A 21,631-nucleotide genomic window follows, 5' to 3' on the forward strand; every position below is an offset into this window, starting at 1 on the left:
AAGATAATTTAAGGTTTTAATGCTTATCTGTTTAATAGTCATTGGAAATCTATGAAACAGCTTCCCCTTCACAGTGAACAGTGAACCAATTATCTGATGTTATTTCACTGAGAAAAAACACAATTTATGCAATTTATGAATGCAAGATTACAAGCCTTTGTCATTTTTCACCAAAAACCTTTCTGCCAGTAAGATTATAAATGTTTCTATTATCCTTCAGTTGACTTTAAACTAAGCATTCTGGTAGTCAGCTTAGAAAGTGTCATCTTTGTTTGCTTTGCAGCACTTTTGGCATGAAAACATTCTGTTTTGAATTAAATATTATAGACATAGTTTTCCAAAGCACTACACAAAAATCTGTTAGAAGGATTCCATGAGGGGTGGGCGGATCGATCCAAATTAGGGCTGCAAGACTATGGCCAAAATGATTATTATTTTTTATCAAAAATAAAAAACTAAGAATCTTAAGGCATTCAATCATTCGCATCTGGACTGTTTGGTTTGTCTTTGAATATGTTTTGCTTCTCATCCAAGTAGGCGTCATCAGTTCATGCTCATAGACTTAGATTGGTCAGATCTAGGCTAGCGGCTGGCGCCAAAACTCCAGATATTTATACTCCAACAACAGGAGGTTGTGCCTGGGCAAGGATGATTCCACCCTGTTGTAGTCAGAAAAACAACTGTTTTGATGCAAACAACCAATCCGACTGTCAATGCCAACGACAGTCGTTAAGGTAGAATTTACCCTGGTTAGCATTGAGGTATTGTGTGGCAGAATGACCGCTGTGGATCGACCACTATCAGCTCAAAATATTAGGAATCCCACACGTTAACATTCTATTCATTTGTAACAAATGGCGCCAAAGGAGCATCTGTGACCAGAATGTTTCAAACTCCTGTTATTGGTCGAAGGCTAAATTGCAGAGTTTTTTAGGAATGGTTGACAGGATCAGCCCAGTGACCAAAGAAAAAAGAGCATAAGCATTTGAGGGAATCCCTGAAAACCTGTGGTGACCTCAGCTGGTTGTTTGTGAAAAGTGCATCCAGTTCCAGAAGAAACAAGAACAGAGTGGATGAGGAGGAAAAAGGTGACAGAGGCAAACATATTTTCATTCCATATGTATCATGTCTATCTGAGAAACTCAGAAGAATTTTAACCAACACAACAACCCAGTACATTTCAAACCAGGCAACACCCTGAGACAGAGACTCCTAAAGACCGGACACTCCACACCCATAAAAACAATCTGGTGTATGCTATCCAGTATAATGATGAATGCACTGATTCAGGAGGACCGATGGTACGAGTGAGGAAAGCCATATATGTCAAGGTTGAAAAAACATCCCTGAAGAGAGGAGGGGGTCTGCGACACCACCTGTCTCCCATATACAACACTGTCCTTTCAACCATTCCTAAAATGCTCTGTAATTTAACCTCCAACAGATAACAGGAGTTAGAAACACTGGTCACAGAAAGTGACCAGAATGCTATTTGTACCATTTGTTTACGAATAAATGGAATGCTAATGTGGGTGATTCCGACTATTTTGGACTGGTAGTAGTCGATCCACAGCGATCGTTTTGCCACACAATACCTCAATGCTAACGAGGGGAAATAACACTTCGACGACTGTCGTTGGCATTGACAGGGATTGCTTGTTTGCATCTCTACGGTTGTTTTTTGTCACTACGATGGGGTGAAACCATCCTTGCCCAGGCACACCCTCCTGGTCTTTCAGTATAAATATTTGGGGTTTTGGCACCAGCCGTTAGACTAGATCTGACCAATCTAAGTCTATTAGCATGGACTGATGAAGCCTACTCGGATGGGAGGTAAAACGGGTTGAAAGAACAGTGTTTTATGTGGGAGACAGGTGGTATCACAGACCACATTCTCTGTTCAATTATGTTTTTTCAACCTTGACATACATGGCTCCCCTCACTCCTCTTTCGTACCATCAATCCTCCCTGTCCAGAATCTGTACATTTGTGTTTTCTCAAAGGTGTCTGTTTGTAGGTAGACAGCTGAGTTTTTGCCTGAAGAGTTTTTGCCTGAAGAGTTTTTGCCTGAAGAGTTTTTGCCTGAAGAGTTTGCGCCGTCTATGCTGTGCCATGCATTGGCTTAATGGTTGTTTTGTTTCCCCAATATATGAATCAGTGCATTCATCATTACACTGGACAGCATACACCAGATTGTTTTTGTGGGTGTGTGTTTATACTGCTTCATCATTGGATAATTATCAACAAATAAAATAGTTTTTGTAGTTATAAAAAACATGTTTTGTTTGCCTAAAATCTAAACCTAAATCTGTGATTATACTGCTTTATTGTTGGATTATTATAAACAATTTAACGGCAAAATCACACAAATAATGCTTGATTTGCTTTATTTTTTATCCTCATGTGTTTTATTTTTATTTTTATTTATCACACAATTAATCATGATGCTGTAATGGCACACACCTTAGACTTTTATGGCAGAAGGCATGGGTTTGATTCATGGCCAGGGTTGGGTCAGGTAGGGCATAATCCAGTGTAAAAACTTAGCCAAAACCCATTAAAACCAATACCTCGCGATGGCAACACCAGATAAGGAAAAAGTCTATAGGTAAAATCACAACATTCTTCCTTGATCTTGAATATTTTCAAGTAAAAATGATCTATATCAACAATACTGGATCTGTAGTTACTTGACCGACACCAAGATTAGCAGTATCACCCACCTGTAGTTGCCATGGCAATGAGACATGCTATTCTTATTATATCCAGTGATCACAATTCTGAAAGTATCTGACAGACTCAAACATGCCCTCTCCTGAATCTGTCTGAAGTGAAAGCTCTGAGGGCTGAGTGCAAGGTGAAGGCGGGACTTTTCTGTTTGTGATTGACAGGTAAACAGTGGTAGGGAAAAAAATAACAGTCAGAAGTTCCGTAAGAGTCTTCACTTTTTCTACGTCTGAGCAAGTTTTGTCATTGTAGCTTCTCACTTTAAAGTTGCCTGAGAGAAAACTAGAACAACGGATGTGTATGTGGATATGTGCTCAAAAAGTTCTATAGATAGCAAACAAAGAAAGATAAGCACATGCAGAGGAGGCACCAGTGTTTGTAGGGCCATTTCTTTTTGCATTCGCACTGCTGCACTTTAGTCTATAAGTGTTTGCACCTTTTTCAGTATGTTACCGAAGAGCACATTTGCTTGGAAAAGGAAGGTAAAAAAATGTTTGACACACAACATTCAGAAAGCCAAATGCAGTCTGCCAACAAAAAATGAACAAACTGTTGTGCGATTAGTACACTAATAATATACAAGCCCCGTTTCCATATGAGTTGGGAAATTGTGTTAGATGTAAATATAAACGGAATCGAATGATTTGCAAATCCTTTTCAACCCATATTCAATTGAATGCACTACATGTTGAATGAACATGTTGAAAAGAGAAACTGGAAATTGTAATGTATCATGTTGTATGCTTGCATGTTCGAAATAAACTCAAACTCAACTCAACTCAACTCAACAAAGACGAAATATTTGATGTTCAAACTCATAAACTTTATTTTTTTTTGCAAATAATAATTAACTTAGAATTTCATGGCTGCAACACGTGCCAAAGTAGTTGGGAAAGGGCATGTTCACCACTGTGTTAAATGGCCTTTCCTTTTAACAACACTCAGTAAACGTTTGGGAACTGAGGAGACACATTTTTTAAGCTTCTCAGGTGGAATTCTTTCCCATTCTTGCTTGATGTACAGCTTAAGTTGTTCAACAGTCCGGGGGTCTCCGTTGTGGTATTTTAGGCTTCATAATGCGCCACACATTTTCAATGGGAGACAGGTCTGGACTACAGGCAGGCCAGTCTAGTACCCACACTCTTTTACTATGAAGCCACGTTGATGTAAGACGTGGCTTGGCATTGTCTTGCTGAAATAAGCAGGGGCGTCCATCGTAACGTTGCTTGGATGGCAACATATGTTGCTCCAAAACCTGTATGTACCTTTCAGCATTAATGGCGCCTTCACAGATGTGTAAGTTACCCATGTCTTGGGCACTAATCCACCCCCATACCATCACAGATGCTGGCTTTTCAACTTTGCGCCTATAACAATCTGGATGGTTCTTTTCCTCTTTGGTCCGGAGGACACGACGTCTACAGTTTCCAAAAACAATTTGAAATGTGGACTTGTCAGACCACAGAACACTTTTCCACTTTGTATCAGTCCATCTTAGATGAGCTCAGGCCAGGCGAAGCCGACAGCGTTTCTGGGTGTTGTTGATAAACGGTTTTCGCCTTGCATAGGAGAGATTTAACTTGCACTTACAGATGTAGCGACCAACTGTAGTTACTGACAGTGGGTTTCTGAAGTGTTCCTGAGCCCATGTGGTGATATCCTTTACACACTGATGTCGCTTGTTGATGCAGTACAGCCTGAGGGATCGAAGGTAACAGGCTTAGCTGCTTACGTGCAGTGATTTCTCCAGATTCTCTGAACCCTTTGATGATATTACGGACCGTAGATGGTGAAATCCCTAAATTCCTTGCAATAGCTGGTTGAGAAAGTTTTTTCTTAAACTGTTCAACAATTTGCTCACGCATTTCTTGACAAAGTGGTGACTCTCGCCCCAACCTTGTTTGTGAATGACTGAGAATTTCATGGAATCTACTTTTATACCCAATCGTGGCACCCACCTGTTCCCAATTAGCCTGTTCACCTGTGGGATGTTCCAAATAAGTGTTTGATGAGCATTCCTCAACTTTATCAGTATTTATTGCCACCTTTCCCAACTTCTTTGTCACGTGTTGCTGGCATCAAATTCTACAGTTAATGATTATTTGCAAAAAAAACCATCAAATATGTTGTCTTTGTAGCATATTCAACTGAATATGGGTTGAAAATAATTTGCAAATCATTGTATTCCGTTTATATTTACATCTAACACAATTTCCCAACTCATATGGAAACGGGGTTTGTAGTTCTTTTATTGTGTGCCTTTGATCAAGTTCAGTCCACTACTCATTTGTGAAGGCATCATTTACCGTTTACTAAAATGTTCCATATTTCTTGAAGAACATGGATTTAATCAGAACTCTATATTTAATCCCAGTAACCCTTAAATACCCCTGGCATTTAGGGATTATAATTTATATGTTGTAACATTCTCTTCAATCCCTGAAAAGGGGACAAAGTGTGACATGCTTTTATGTGGACTGAAAAGTACTTTCATATTGTTTGACATCTTGTACCAGAATGCACTTCAATTGCAGGAGTGCTGTCGCATAACGTTACCCCGCTCTTCTGTTGCCAGTGTCACTCATTAGGTGCACATTCATCATTTGAACTTTTTGGAAGCAATTTAGCAATTTAGGAGAAGGCATTCGACCGTGTACCCTGGGAAGTCCTGTGGGGAGTGCTCAGAGAGTATGGGGTAACGGACTGTCTTATTGTCGCGGTCCGCTCCCTGTATAATCAGTGTCAGAGCTTGGTCCGCATTGCCGGCAGTAAGTCGGACCCGTTTCCAGTGAGGGTTGGACTTCGCCAAGGCTGCCCTTTGTCACCGATTCTGTTCATAACCTTTATGGACAGAATTCCTAGGTCAGGGCGTTGAGGGTATCTGGTTTGGTGGCTGCAGGATTAGGTCTCTGCTATTTGCAGATGATGTGGTCCTGATGACTTCATCTGGCCAAGATCTTCAGCTCTCACTGGATCGGTTCGCAGCCAAGTGTGAAGCGACTGGGATGGGAATCAGCACCTCCAAATCCGAGTCCATGGTTCTCGCCCGGAAAAGGGTGGAGTGCCATCTCCGGGTTGGGGAGGAGATCTTGCCCCAAGTAGAGGAGTTCAAGTACCTCGGAGTCTTGTTCACGAGTGAGGGAAGAGTGGATCGTGAGATCGACAGGCGGATCGGTGCGGCGTCTTCAGTAATGCGGATGCTGTATCGATCCGTTGTGGTGAAGAAGGAGCTGAGCCGGAAGGCAAAGCTCTCGATTTACCGGTCGATCTACGTTCCCATCTTCACCTATGGTCATGAGCTTTGGGTCATGACCGAAAGGACAGGATCACGGGTACAAGCGGCCGAAATGAGTTTCCTCCGCCGGGTGGCGGAGCTCTCCCTTAGAGATAGGGTGAGAAGCTCTGTCATCCGGGGGGAGCTCAAATTAAAGCCGCTGCTCCTCCACATCGAGAGGAGCCAGATGAGGTGGTTCGGGCATCTGGTCAGGATGTCACCCGAACGCCTCCCTAGGGAGGTGTTTCGGGCACGTCCGACCGGTAGGAGGCCACGGGGAAGACCCAGGACACGTTGGGAAGACTATCTCTCCCGGCTGGCCTGGGAACGCCTTGGGATCCCCCGGGAGGAGCTGGACGAAGTGGCTGGGGAGAGGGAAGTCTGGGCTTCCCTGCTTAGGCTGCTGCCCCCGCGACCCGACCTCGGATAAGCGGAAGAAGATGGATGGATGGATGGATGGATGGAAGCAATTTAAACATTTAAAACACAAGTTACCATTATGGGTGTACAATAATCTCAGTTCAGTACATATCCCTGTAAAAGGAACTGCACTTCTTTTTGGAATCTTGCCTATCATTCATAATCCTTATGCAAGAGAAGAACACATGTTTTTTCTGTTTGTAATTTGTAATATACAGCAAATATGAGGTGGCTAACAATGAAGCTAATGAGAGTACGCAATTCTGCCCATAAAGCCCTCTAAAAAGACATCCAAAAAGCGCCTACAATAATCCATTTATATCAGGTGACCTGAATATTAACCAAGTATTAGCGACATTGTTATTATAAGCGGTATAACGCAGACAAACTATTTTCAGTGGCGTCATGATCACCGAGAGCTAACAAGCTTATGCAGCTATTGACATACTGAGCTGGTGAAAGTTAAATCTAGATTATAAATCATGCCTCTCACCTGAATGATAAAAGGTTGTAGCCATGAACTGAGAAGTTGGTAAACTTTGACATTCAATTTAGACAATGCGAGAAAGACATGTTTGTCTGCTGGCCATTTAAAAAAAAAAAAGTTTTTACCACCAGGTGGATTATGATTAATTCTCCATTTAAAGGGGAATGTATAAACATCCCACTAGCCGGCATCCAAATGAGAGCAGACATTGTACAGTAAGTGATTGTTTTATTATGTTCGTAGTTGGTATTTCTTGTACTTGGCAACACTGGTACATGATGCTTGTTTCACTGAAGCTGGATCTGTTTACTATTCATCTTCTAAAACTTGTAGGTCATCCTCTTTATATCCATCCATTTTCTACCGCTTGTGCCTTTTTCAGGTCACAGGGGGTGCTGGTGCCCATCTCAGCTGCATTCGGGCGGAAGGCGGGGTACACCCTGGACAAGTCGCCACCTCATCGCAGGGCCAACACAGATAGACAGACATCATTCACACTCACATTCACACACTTGGGCCAATTTAGTGTTGTCAATCAATCTATCCCCAGGTGCATGTTTTTGGCGGTGGGAGGAAGCCGGAGTACCCGGAGGGAACCCACGCAGTCACAGGGAGAACATGCAAACTCCACACAGAAAGATCCCGAGCCCGGGTTTCAACTCAGGACTTCTCAGGACCTTCGTATTGTGAGGCACGTGCACTAACCCCTGTGCCACCGTGCTCCCCCTCTTTATATCCAGGCTCAGGACTATAGTTGAGGGTAGGAACGTAAATCGACCGGCAAATTAAGAGCTTCGCCTTCCAGTTCAGTTCCCCAGGCACAGTCTGCATCACTGGAGACGTTACACCGATACACCTGTCGATCTCAGGATCCATTCTTATCTCATGCGTGAACAAAAGTCAAGGTAGTTGAACACCTCCACTTGGGGCAGAATCTCGTCCCCGACCCATAGTACGGTTAACCTGTCTCTCGCCAGATCCTTGTAGTTCGCTGAGCTCCACACAAGGATCTGGGAGTTCTCAATAGGAGATGAATTTCAGAAGGCGGGGCTTTGTAAAAAAAAATTGTTTGTGATTGGATAAACCACTTGTTCGTTATCTTGATTGACGTGCTACTTCAACCACTCACATCGAAATCAACCTGTGACGCTGATGAGAATGACGCTGGGGAATCCAAACCTGGTCGGAAGAAGACCCAAAACATCCTTGCCACCAATAAATGCCTTCAAAACAGTTCTCTGTTCATCCTTTAAAGAATTAATATTCGATAGATTCCACAAAACAGTTGCAATAGCAGAACCAATGTCAGCACACGACGCAGCAAAGGCTGCGTGCTGCCATTGTTGTTTGAGTCAAACAGTTGCTTCTGCGTTACGTCACATGTATGAAATCCCGCCTGGCGATCCTGATTGGTTCATTATTTTTTGCTATCTTGAAGGAGCTTGCAATGCCTTTGAGCCCAGATCCTTGTGTGGAGCTCAGCGAACTACAAGGATCTGGCGAGAGTCAGGTTATAGTACGGTCATCATTTTGCTCAAAACACGATTGGTGAAGCGCTCCACTATAAAATCTAGACTTATTTTAATTTTGTTAGTAGTACTCAGTAGTACAAAAGTGTACAGTATTTTAAGTGTCTCAGCTTTTAATAAATCCTTACTGTTCTTAAAGGCCTACTGAAACCCACTACTACCGACCACGCAGTCTGATAGTTTATATATCAATGATGAAATCTTAACATTGCAACACATGCCAATACGGCCGGGTTAACTTATAAAGTGCAATTTTAAATTTCCCGCCACACTTCCGGTTGAAAACGTCTAGATATGATGACGTATGCGCGTGACGTAAACGGTTGATAGAAGTATTGGTACCCCATTGAATACAATACAAAAAAGCTCTGTTTTCATTTCAAAATTCCACAGTATTCTGGACATCTGTGTTGGTGAATCTTTTGCAATTTGTTTAATGAACAATGGAGACTGCAAAGAAGAAAGTTGTAGGTGGGATCGGTGTATTAGCGGCGGACTACAACAACACAGCCAGGAGGACAGAGATGGATAGCAGACGCGTTAGCCGGCGAACTCACCTTAACTTCCTCCGTCTCGCCGACCGCATCTGTGATCGGGTGAAGTCCTTCGTCGCACCGTCGATCGCTGGAACGCAGGTGAGCACGGGTGTTGATGAGCAGATGAGGGCTGGCTGGCGTAGGTGGATAGCTAATGTTTTTATCATAGCTCTGTGAGGTCCGGTTGCTAAGTTAGCTTCAATGGCGTCATTAGCAACAGCATTGTTAACCTTCGCCAGGCTGGAAAGCATTAACCGTGTATTTACATGTCCACGGTTTAATAGTATTGTTGATCTTCTGTCTATCCTTCCAGTCAGGGATTTATTTAATTTGTTTCTATATGCAGTTAAGCACGATGCTATCACGTTAGCTCCGTAGCTAAAGTGTTTCGTCGATGTATTGTCATGGAGATAAAAGTCACTGTGAATGTCCATTTCGCGTTCTCAACTCTCATTTTCAAGAGGATATAGTATCCGAGGTGGTTTAAAATACAAATCCGTGATCCACAATAGAAAAAGGAGAGAGTGTGGAATCCAATGAGCCAGCTTATACCTAAGTTACGGTCAGAGCGAAAAAAGATATGTCTTGCACTGCATTCTAGTCCTTCACTCTAACGTTCCTCATCCACAAATCTTTCATCCTCGCTCAAATTAATGGGGTAATCGTTGCTTTCTCGGTCCGAATCGCTCTAGCTGCATTGAAAACAATAGAAAATGTGAGGAGCCTGTCAACTGACTACGTCACGCTACTTCCGGTAGGTGCAAGGCTTTTTTTTTTATCAGATACCAAAAGTTGCAATCTTTATCGTCGTTGTTCTCTACTAAATCCTTTCAGCAAAAATATGGCAATATCGCGAAACGATCAAGTATGACACATAGAATGGATCTGCTATCCCCGTTTAAATAAAAAAATGTCATTTCAGTAGGCCTTTAAAGCTGACAAGAAATGAGAACCACATGCTGGACAATACACTAAGCACTTTCTATGTAAACCGTACATAAGTGTTGTACAAGGTAAAAAAAAAAGGACAATAGCTGGGTTTTGATGCAGTGAGCACAGCCAATGAAAGTGTTTACTGTTGGATGGTGAAACTCAGCTCACTAGTATGACTCACTCTGCAATTTTCCTACTGACGAGTGACGACGCTTTGTAGCCTGTGACTTTACCACACTAGAGAAATATACATTTTACATTCTCCCATAAGTCTAAACACACTGCAGATTGCATATAAGTAACTTGCACTTGGTGCCCTTTGTTTTCTGTGTGCTCATTTTTGAGTGCTTTGTTTGTAAATGACTTATCTGGAATGTGTACAGTGTATTGATTGAGTATTGACAGACTGATGTCTGCAATGACAGAAACAGCTAACAATGCAACATTGTGTGTGTTTTCTTTTCATCAATAAAGCTCAGATTGACGTGATGTACACCAGGGGTCCATCCATCCATCCATTTTCTACCGCTTATTCCCTTCGGGGTCGCGGGGGGCGCTGGAGCCTATCTCAGCTACAATCGGGCGGAAGGCGGGGTACACCCTGGACAAGTCGCCACCTCATCGCAGGGCCAACACAGATAGACAGACAACATTCACACTCACATTCACACACATTAGGGCCAATTTAGTGTTGCCAATCAACCTATCCCCAGGTGCATGTTTTTGGAGGTGGGAGGAAGCCGGAGTACCCGGAGGGAACCCACGCAGGGGTCATACTTTTACAATGAGAGTGCCCAAACTGCACAAAAACACTCAAACATTTTTTTCACCAAGCAGTCTACCGTGAGGAAGACAATCACCACAGGCTTCCTTATGTACCAACATATATTTAAAACTTTGTCTGAAGCCTATATAAGGCAATACACAACATATAAGTAGCATATATTTTTTGCTTTTAATGAGATAAAAACATAAAAATATATTAGCGCATTCTTTCTGTGCAGCACAACAGGATACAAGTGTGGAAATGCACTCCTCTGAGAGTAAAATGATTTTAATTATTAGATATAGAGGAAAACATTAACATTGTTCTATTTGCGTCTGGCCTGTGTCATTCTGTAGACGTTTCCAGGCATTTTTTAAACAATGGATGGTAATTTTCTGTGCAGAGTGAGTCAGGAAGGTCTGCATTAAAACAGATAATTCAGATAATTTCAAACATTGTGGGGCACATTGTCTCTAAGTGCTCCTTGTAGCTCTTGCTTGAAAATTGTATTTAGTTCAAGGGGAACTGCACTTTTTTTGGAGAATTTTGCCTATCATTCACAATCGTAATGAGAGACGAGAAGACAACATATTTTTTTTTTGCATTCTAATTTGTAGTAATCGTCACGTTCTAGGTGGCTAGCAATGCAACTAATGAGAGCAATCCATTCAGCCTCTTAATCATTTTAAAAATTCATCCATGAAATCGCCAATAATACTTTATTTACGATCCGTAACCTGCAACATTGAGAGTGAACACTGAGGAACTCTTTTTGTAGCCTAGTAACACATCGCCTTGCAACGCCATGCTACATCATTAGCATTGAGCTAGCTTGTGTGTCAGTACTCAAATAGCTTTTGAGTTTGTAATGCACAACACAATGTGACAGGACACTAATCTGCACTGACTGAAAAAAATGAAAAATCATAATACAGTATCTGTCAAGTAGGGATGTCCGATAATGGCTTTTTGCCGATATACGATATTCCGATATTGTCCAACTCTTAATTACCGATACCGATATCAACCGATACCGATACATACAGTCGTGGAATTAACACATTATTATGTCTAATTTGGACAACCAGGTATGGTGAAGATAAGGTCCTTTTTAAACAATTAATAAAATAAAATAAGATAAATAAATTAAAAACATTTTCTTGAATAAAAAACAAAGTAAAACAATATAAAAACAGTTACATAGAAACTAGTAATTAATGAAAATGAGTAAAATTAACTGTTAAAGGTTAGTACTATTAGTGGACCAGCAGCACGCACAATCATGTGTGCTTACGGACTGTATCCCTTGCAGACTGTATCAATATATATTAATATATAATGTAGGAACCATAATATTAATAACAGAAAGAAACAACCCTTTTGTGTGAATGAGTTTAAATGGGGGAGGGAGGTTTTTTGGGTTAGTGTACTATTTGTAAGTGTATCTTGTGTTTTTTATGTTGATTTAATAATTTAAAAAAAATAAAAATAATTAAAAAAACGATACCGATAATTTAAAAAAAAAGATACCGATCATTTCCAATATTACATTTTAAAGCATTTATCGGCCAATAATATCGGCAGGCCGATATTATTGGACATCTCTACTGTCAAGTATTAGCCTAAATTTTATGTTTTGTTTGTACACAGCTCGCTCAACAGCATATGTTCTGTAGTTGTAATAACAAGCATGACATTCTGCTTGTATCATGATCAATATTATAGTGACTCACTTTATGGACAGTTGTCGGTTTGGTCCAGCTGGCCGGGGACGTTTTTTTTTTTTTCCGGTTTATTTTGGGTAAACACGCCTTTTATTTTGGCATAGCTTGGCTCCAAGTTTCACATTTACAGTGTCATGTCACGCCAACCTCACTCTCTCGGTTTCTGTCTGCTCCAATGTTTCACCCTCTCTGCGCGCTCACTTTTATAAGCAGCAGTTCATCCTCCGTAAATTTAGCTTAAAAAAGATAAGGCTGTGAATCCTCGATTGTCCAAAAAAGGACGTGTTTGTTGTCTGTTACCAAGTCTGCCATGATTAGAACTCACACACGTGTTTGTTTCCGGAAGTAGGAACAAACATTTGTTGCCGGAAGTCGGATATTCGTTGCAATGGGAACGGAAATAAATGTGCTGAGGAAATAAGCTCCAGTAATGCATAAAATGACCAAAATACGGTAAATATTGCACATATTTACCGTAACCCCCCCCCTAGAGGGGGGGGGGGGGGTTACCCACATATGCGGTCCTCTCCAAGGTTTCTCATAGTCATTCACCGACGTCCCACTGGGGTGAGTTTTTCCTTGCCCGTATGTGGGCTCTGTACCGAGGATGTCGTTGTGGCTTGTAAAGCCCTTTGAGACACTTGTGATTTAGGGCTATATAAATAAACATTGATTGATTGATATTACATATTGTGTGTGTGTCTGTTACTATATTTTATATAGTGGTTAGAGTGTCCGCCCTGAGATCGGTAGGTTGTGAGTTCAAACCCCGGCCGAGTCATACCAAAGACTATAAAAATGGGACCCATTACCTCCCTGCTTGGCACTCAGCATCAAGGGTTGGAATTGGGGGTTAAAACACCAAAAATGATTCCCGGGCGCGGCCACCGCTGCTGCCCACTGCTCCCCTCACCTCCCAGGGGGTGATCAAGGGTGATGGGTCAAATGCAGAAAACAATTTTGCCACACCTAGTGTGTGTGACAATCATTGGTACTTTAACTTTATATAAAACATTGATAGAGACGGCTTTGAAGGCTACATCAAAAATGCGGCTAATGATTCCCATTAGCCGCAATTTGCAAGCGTTTTTTTTTAATCACCTTTGGAATCCTAAAAAAAAAGTAATGCATCCTCTTGTCTCTCATAATGTTTGTGAACGATAGGCAACATTTTTAAAAAAAAGTGCAGTTCCCCTTTAAATGCATCAATGCTATTAGGAGGATTACATTTTTTTTTTACAACTTGTACTTATGTTTGATGAATTAACTTAACTAAAATATACATGTATTTTTTGGGGAATTCACCTTTAGAAGCCATATAACTTAGTAAGATACATTGTATTATTGTTACATTGGTCGAACGAGCGATCACAAATCCCCACTAATTGAATTAAATCAAGCAGTGCGAGCCAATGAACTAAAAGGCTTGGGCTGTCAACGCAAAAATTAGTAGAAGAGGACGCAAAAAGAATACTAGCGGCTGACCTTCTTTTTCTCTGCTTTTTGAGCGCTGGCGTCCACATGGGCAAACTTGATAGAGTGAGCAAATCTGTTATACTACATTTTGCTCAGAGGATTTCATCTCTTGAGTGAGCAAAATTAGGAACGCAATCCATTTAGTGTATTTGTCTATACATTCTAACTATCAGAACGCTCACAATACCGGGAGGAAATGCACATTTAATTATATAGTGCACCCAATATCCAATCCAATCCAATCCACTTTATTTATATAGCACATTTAAACAACAAAATGTTTCCAAAGTGCTGCACAACAATATTAAAAACAATTAAAAACAATATAAAATAAATATGATTAAAACTATTTTAAAGGGTAAAACCAATTAAAACAGTAAATAGAAATCAACATTTTAAAAACACAGAGGACAACAGAGGACCACACAACTCACGTAGTGTTAAAAGCCAGAGAATAAAAGTGGGTCTTAAGACGAGACTTAAAACTGTGGGAGCAGTTCGAACATGGAGGGGCAGAGTGTTCCAGAGCTTAGGGCCGACCACAGAGAAGGCCCTGTCTCCCCTGGTTTTAAGTCTCGTCTTGGGCACCACGAGCTGGAGCTGGCTCTCGGACCTCAGAGCGTGCGCAGGATTGTATGTTTGGATGAGGTCCGAGACATAATGAGGTGCCAGTCCATATAAAGCTTTAAAAACAAACAGCAAGGTTTTAAAATCAATTCTAAGATGAACAGGGAGCCAGTGCAAACTCTCAGGGATTGGGGTTATATGCTGGCGTTTCCTGGCCCCTGTTAAAAGACGCGCTGCCGCATTCTGGACTAACTGCAACCGGGAGAGAGCTTTTTGCCTAATGCCATATGATTCATCAAGACTGAAACTGTTCTGCGGAAGATGTTTTGTGTCTATATTTAGCCCGTCTGGAATGTGCATGCAGACTGGCAGTTGCATGGAAATGGCTACGAGAAAAGGAAAAAAACGGAATATACGAAAAATTAACTGCTGGTTATAAGCACGAGAAAAAGGATGAAACGTTGGTGCAGACGGAAGCCGAGAGAATTAGATCGGCGCGACTAGATGCTGCAAATGGGTAACTTGGAGCTAAGTTATGCTGACAGAAATTGCGTGCATACCCAAAATCAAGTGTAAAACGTCCCTTGCTTGACCAAACAGACAACTGTCTATCGAGTAAGTCACTGTAATATGTATCATGATACATGCAGCACATCACCACACAACTAAAGTACATATGCTGTCGAGTTAGCTGTGTACGAAAAAAAACATGAAATGTGGGCTAATACTTTACAGATACTGTAATATGATTGTTCATGTTTTTCGGTCAGTGCAGATTGCCAATGGAGACAGATGCTATTGCATTGTGTTATGCATTACAAACTCAAAAGCTATTCAGCTGCTGACGCAGTAGCAAGCTTACCTCTTGCCATAGCTAGCTTGGTTATAATACAGGTTACGGAATGTAAATTAACCCTTGTGTGGTGTTCATATTGTTGTTACTCAGCCAGTGTTTGTGGGTCTGATGGACCCGTTGCATTTTGTGGCTTTTAATGCCTCACAATCAAACACTTTTATGTTAAAATACTGACTTATCCCAAAAAACATCTGTAATGAAGTGCTTTGAGAGGCTGGTAAAGGAATACATTGTCTCGAGACTTCCCCCCACATTCGACCCATACCAGTTTGCTAATCGCCCTAACCGCTCCACAGAGGACGCCATCTCCTCTGCACTCCACCTGAGCTTAGCACATCTGGAAGGAAAGGACACACACGTGCGGATGTTGTTTCTGGACTTCAACTCGGCATTCAACACCATCATCCCGCAGCACTTGGTGAGCAAACTGGCCCCCCTTGGATTCAGTACCCCCCTTTGCAACTGGCTGCTGGACTTCCTCACAGACAGACCCCAGTCTGTGAGAGTGGGCAACAACACCTCCAGTGCCATCTCCCTGAGCACCGGCTCCCCCCAGGGCTGCGCCCTGAGTCCGCTGCTGTTCACGTTGATGACCCATGACTGCTGCGCCAGGTCCACTACTAACCACATTGTGAAGTATGCGGACGACACGACAGTAGTGGGCCTCATCCGTGACAACAACGACATGGACTACAGGGAGGAGGTGAAACATCTGGTTGACTGGTGCAGAATCAACAACCTGGTCCTGAACGTCGACAAGACCAAGGAGATCTTTGTTGACTTCGGGAAGCACCAGTCCAGCCACGCTCCACTCTTCAGCAACGGCACAGCGGTGGAGATGGTAAGCAGCACCAAGTTCCTGGGGGTGCAGATAACTGACAATATGACCTGGTCCCTACACACCGGAGCTCTGGTAAAAAGAGCTCAGCAGCGCATGCACTTTTTGCGTGGGATGAAAAGAGCACAGCTCCCTCCCCCCATTCTCAGCACATTCTACAGAGGCACTATAGAGAGCCTACTGACCAACAGCATCTCTGTCTGGACTGGAGCCTGCAGTGCCTCAGACTGGAAGTCTCTCCAGAGAGTGGTGAGGACGGCGGAAAAGATCATCAGGACTCCTCTTCCTCCTATCCAGGAGATCGCAAAAAGCTGCTGCCTGACCAGGGCTCAGAAAATCTGCAGGGACTCCTCCCACCCCACCAAGGACTGTTTTCACTGCTGGACTCTAGAAAGAGGTCCGTAGCCTCCGTAGCAGAACCTCCAGGTTCTGTAACAGCTTCTTCCCTCAGGCCGTAAGACTCATAATAATCCCCTCAATTCCCTCCAAAAATGGATGAACTCGCTGGAATATAAAGACAATATAACATACATCCATAAACGTAGATGCATATGCAAAAGTGCAATATATTTATCTTTACAGTAATCTATTTATTTATATCTGCACCTTATTGCTTTTTTATCCTGCACTATCAACCAGCTAATGCAACACAATTTTGTTCTTATCTGTACTGTAAAGTTCAAATTTGAACGACAATAAAAAGTAAGTCTAAGTCTAAGACCCACAAACACTGGCTGAGTAAAAACAACACGAACGTTGCATTGAAATTTCTCTGCCAGTTTCTGCATCCCACAGGGATTCTTCTTTTGTGTTTCTGCACCTGCGGTTCCCACACAAGGTTGCAACATTGTTTGTCAACACTGTCTGCGCTCATTTTGTCGCAATATTTGATCCTCTGATGTTCTGTGTACCTACACTCTGTCCTCCTCCTGTCTAGGCCTGCTGTGTGTGTGTGTGTGTGTGTGTGTGTGTGTGTGTGTGTGTGTGTGTGTGTGTGTGTGTGTGTGTGTGTGTGTGTGTGTGTGTGTGTGTGTGTGTGTGTGTGTGTGGTACACAGAACATACATTTCCACACTTCTATTAGCCCCGGGTCCAGTGGACCCCGGACATCTTATATGTAATAGAAATGTGTAGGGGGTGTATGGTGTGTGTTCATTAAATATGTATTCTGATATATGTTCTTCACAGAAAATGAGCCAATGCCAGTGAGTCTCAGTTTGAAAAATTAATTAATTGTATGATTTTTCTTTAAATAAAAATCGAAAACGGGTCCCACAGACCCGAACACCACACAAGGGTTAAGTAATGTCGGTGGTTTTTGGATGCCTTTTTTGAGTGATTTAGAGGCAGAATTGTTTGCTCACATCAGCTGCATTGCTAGCTACCAAGAACGAGACAATTTTTACATGTTAGTATGCAAAATAAAACAAGCATTTGTCTTCTTGTCTCTCATAATGATTGTAAACGATGGGCAGAAATAAAAAAAAAAAGTGCAGTTTCCCTTTAAGAAACTTTAACCAGCTTTTTGTGCTATAAAATAAAAAGAACAAAATAAAATGCCCCCTGTCCCCCAGTCCTTCGCTTTCTGAAAATGCGGCCCCTAAAACGATTTAGTTGAATATCCCTGCTATAAACCAATCATTCAATGTAATTTTATTTTCGTTTTAACAAGAAATGTAATGCTTGATGTCAAATATGATTCCCAGCCAACTAGCAGAGCTATAAAAATCACCAATAAACTAATTTGTCTGGCCACCATAAGTCTGGGACTATTAGGTATTACATTATCTGCAAGGCCTGCACATATTGTATCTTAAATGAGTTATATCAAATACAATTGTATTTTCTTGTTAAATCCCAGGGTAAATAATGTTCCAACAAACCATCTTACTTTGTTAATATAGGACATTTTCAGTGTAGAGGCTGGCCTACATTTGTGAATGTTTATATTGGAGATGATGGATGGTTTCATTGGTGACTAGAGGGATTGGGAGGTTTTTAATCTCAGTGTTGTGTAAGCATACAGCAAGGCTGCCAGCAAAGAGCTTCTGAGCATAACGGATGACAACCACCTTTGACAAAACAACACAAGTAAGCCGAGGAGAGACAGCAGGGGGATCACTGCAAATTTAGTGCCATTAAAATGTTACCATTCCGAAAATGTCCTTAGACACCCCTGAGGTTCTCCATTCTGTAATAATAGTCATGTTGAAGGTTTTTGTTCCGACATCCCGTTGCCTCCACAGTGCGGAACGATTGGCAGAGAGCCTCCGTTCTTCATTTGGGGTTTTTTTGTGTTCATATCCGCTAGTCTAATTAGTTCTGCTCCTATTTTATACGCTACAGCACATACATTAGATACTTTTTTTTTGATGGAAGATACAGATTTGATCATTTATTTATTTATTTATTTATTCAAAAACAGGGACAAAACCCATTAATAAACATTGGTAAAAATGTGCCAGTTTTAGCTACAAAGCTATTTTTTTCAGCTGTAGTGCAGAGGATGTAAATGGGAACCATGCAATGTCACAATATTCCAATAGTCCATGTATCTTATTTTATAAAGCTTATGACAGATGTCTTTGCCGACATTCCTGTCAAATCTGTCACCATTGGCAATTCTTAATTCACGTATTTAATGCATTTCAAAGACGAGCGCAATGTATTTCTCAGGGCATCCTCCGATTTTATGCAAAAACATTTTTACATAGTCCTGTATATACATGTCTTTTAGATGTCTCCTCCATTACACAGACCTGCAACAATGCCTGAATACGTTTACATGCACTGAACCCCACAAATTATTGCATGAATTTGGTTGAAACCAGCTTATTCAGGTCATGTTTGACTTTTTAAGAATCGGAATAACACATTTGGATTATTAAAAAAAAACAGTTCCCTCTTGCATGTACATGTTCTTGTTGTATTTTCATGTCTTGAATGTCGTTTAGGTAATATTAAGCATGTTTTAAGGTATTTAGACCCGAGGAAGAATAATGCTATTGGGGTATGCAGCTAAATTAGGGGAAACGTTTTGTACTTGAAAAAAAAAATCAGAAAATGAAAAATGAAGTTTTGATGTTGAATTTTGAACTGCATTGAAAATAAGTGCACATATCTTTTTTCAGATTGAATATAATTGGAGTATTTACTCTGGTAAATCTTTTAAATTTCAAATTTCCATTTTAATTGATCTCCCGGTAGATTTTTTGAGCTTATGTTTTTTCAGGTTCAAATCTTATTTTTTTCCAGTATAAAGTTTTTTTTCCCAGTTTCAGATTTTTTTTTTTTTATTTCAAATCTTTTTTTCTTTGCAGGTCCCGAATTTTTGCGAGCATTTTGTGAGGCGCGTGCATAGCAAAAATGCCTGGGGGTATCCCTTATCATGTCTTTAGGGAACACAGGTACAAAAACAATTAAACTCTACACTTCATGTACCGTATTTTTTGGACCAAAGGGTGCACCGGCGTCATATTATGAATTTTTTTTTTTTACATGTAAAACACTTCCTTGTGGTCTACATAACATGTAACGGTGGTTCTTTGGTCAAAATGTTGCATTGATTATGTTTTACAGACCATCCTCAAGCCGCTTTCTGAGCGTCTCTTCAGGATGTGTCGTTTTGTGGGCGGCTTATTCACCTGGCTCACCTTCGACAGCGTCTTCTCCCCGTCATCTTTGTTGTACCGGTAGTTTTTAGCACTTCCACAGCGAGTCTACTGACAGATATAAGTTAGAACTGTACGCTACTTTATATTAGAAATAGCAACAGTATAGGATAAATGCCCCACAACAAGAGGATACAGAAAAAGAAGGAGCTTATTGACTATGGTGCGTGCTACAAAACACGATGAGCGCAAATTTTTGGGACTTATGCAGATCCTGAATACACAACAGCAGGTACCAATAGGTTAGAAAAGTTGATTTTGCAAAATTTTGGGAAACAAAACACCAGATAATATGTCTGCTAATAGGTGCCATTTTGGGGCACTATACACACACCATAATAATACCCGTATGATGAAGCATAGCATGTCTGACTATGGTGGCCGTAATGCTTCACATCAAGCGGTGCAACTTTGTCGCTTACTAAAGTCGTACTAAAATATTTTGACAACTGGAGCCTATCCCAGCTGCACTCGAGTTCTCAAATGTCCCTATTCGAGTAAAAAAAATGCACACTTTGAAGACACTGTAATGCATATATATATATACTGTATCTATAAATATACAGTATATCAAACCAACATAACAAGGGGGTAATGGCTCAACAATCAATTTTTCATCCAAACAACATTACAGCAAGCTTAAAATGTCAACACACACACACACACACACACACACACACACACACACACACACACACACACACACACACACACACACACACACACACACACACACACACACACACACACACGCACACACACACAAAATACTTGAATTTCAGTGAATTCTAGCTATGAATATACTCCTCCATTAACCCCGCCCCCTGGCTCGCCCACCCTTATGTCTCTATATTCATATTTATTTATTTGTTTTAAATTAATTTTGGCCAAAGGGGGTGCATTTACATTTCTTGGACACACTTGTTATTACATATGTTGGCCAGAGCGCGAGCACTTCACATTTTTACACACACTTGTTATTTCATATGTTGACCAGAGGGGGAGCACTTTTAAAACCGACACACAGTCAATTTGAAAAATCCCTCCTTTTTGGGACCACCCGAATTTTGATAGATTTCACCACCAGGGGTGCAAATGAGACATTCTCTTTTAGATGCAATGGTTTTCCATATTGGGACCACGATTTTGGTCCTAACTTGTTCACCAGGCCTCATATGGAAGGTACTTTTCCTTGTTGATGTCTCAAGAAGGCTACAAATACAAGAACACACACAACCACACACAGACATACAGTACATGTCTTGTTGGGGCGCTCCAAAACCAAAAAAAAAAAAAGAAGAATAATTTTACCTTGGGTCTGGAAATATTTCTGGCATTATTGAACACTCTGAGAGTGTCAGAGTGTTAGTCACCACTAGCTAGCGTTAGCAAAAACTAGCTGTGTGAGGCGACGCTTCATCGTCGTGCCTTCTCCCTCGCTGTAACTAAGGTCCGCTGTGGGATATTTCTCGGTCTTATCACAAGTTAAGATTTGCAACGGAAAGAAAGCCCCCTTCACTGATAAAATCCTCAAACTGAAGGAGCTGCAAGCCAACGGCTAACTAGCTAAAATGCTAGCTCAAAGCGGTTGTTTAGCAAACCGAAGGTATACAGCGAGACAGTGAGAGTTTGGACACATTTAAAGCGTTTTTGGTTACATAAAGTTATCTCTAAAACAGACTAACACAGTTCTAGCCAGCGCAAGGTACGACAATTGTGGAAATAAACAAGTCAGAAGCGCCGCTCGCCGTTGAAGCTCTTCGAAATGGCCACGCCTGTGTGTAAAGGATGTAAACAGGATGTGACGTACAGTAGGTGGCCCCTCCAC

At 41.3% G+C, this 21,631-nt stretch overlaps 1 protein-coding gene across 1 annotated transcript in view; it reads right to left on the bottom strand.

Annotated features, from left to right (window-relative positions):
• The window catches only part of alk (ALK receptor tyrosine kinase), a 289,826-nt gene that overhangs the window by 89,824 nt on the left and 178,371 nt on the right, over nucleotides 1–21,631 (bottom strand). The gene's annotated exons all lie outside the window — the stretch shown is intronic.

The sequence above is a fragment of the Entelurus aequoreus genome, linkage group LG03 (genome assembly GCF_033978785.1).
Source record: "Entelurus aequoreus isolate RoL-2023_Sb linkage group LG03, RoL_Eaeq_v1.1, whole genome shotgun sequence".
Classification (NCBI taxonomy): Eukaryota; Metazoa; Chordata; class Actinopteri; order Syngnathiformes; family Syngnathidae; genus Entelurus; species Entelurus aequoreus.